Source organism: Penaeus monodon, chromosome 19 (assembly GCF_015228065.2).
Source record: "Penaeus monodon isolate SGIC_2016 chromosome 19, NSTDA_Pmon_1, whole genome shotgun sequence".
In the NCBI taxonomy this organism is placed as follows: Eukaryota; Metazoa; Arthropoda; class Malacostraca; order Decapoda; family Penaeidae; genus Penaeus; species Penaeus monodon.
The window spans coordinates 11068234-11068512 of NC_051404.1; positions in this window are offsets into that span (position 1 = coordinate 11068234).

Below are 279 nucleotides of genomic sequence, written 5' to 3' on the forward strand. Positions count from 1 at the left end.
TTATACTCATTCCCTCCCTTTCGCAGTTAGAGCGCAAAACAGACCGCGTTGAGGATCGATGAGGTCTAGCTTCGAGGCGCATCGGCTTGCCTTGAGCGCTGTCAACGAGAAAGTTCTGGAAATTTCCAGATGCTTAACCGTAACGTTCCGGTTCGCTCCGTCGCTTCCCGGTTCTGCACTGCTATGCAGACGCACTTCCTCTTCGCATGATGTTATTTCTGCGTCACCAACACACACGGCGTGGATATAGGGAAGGTAATACGTTGTTCATATGAAGAC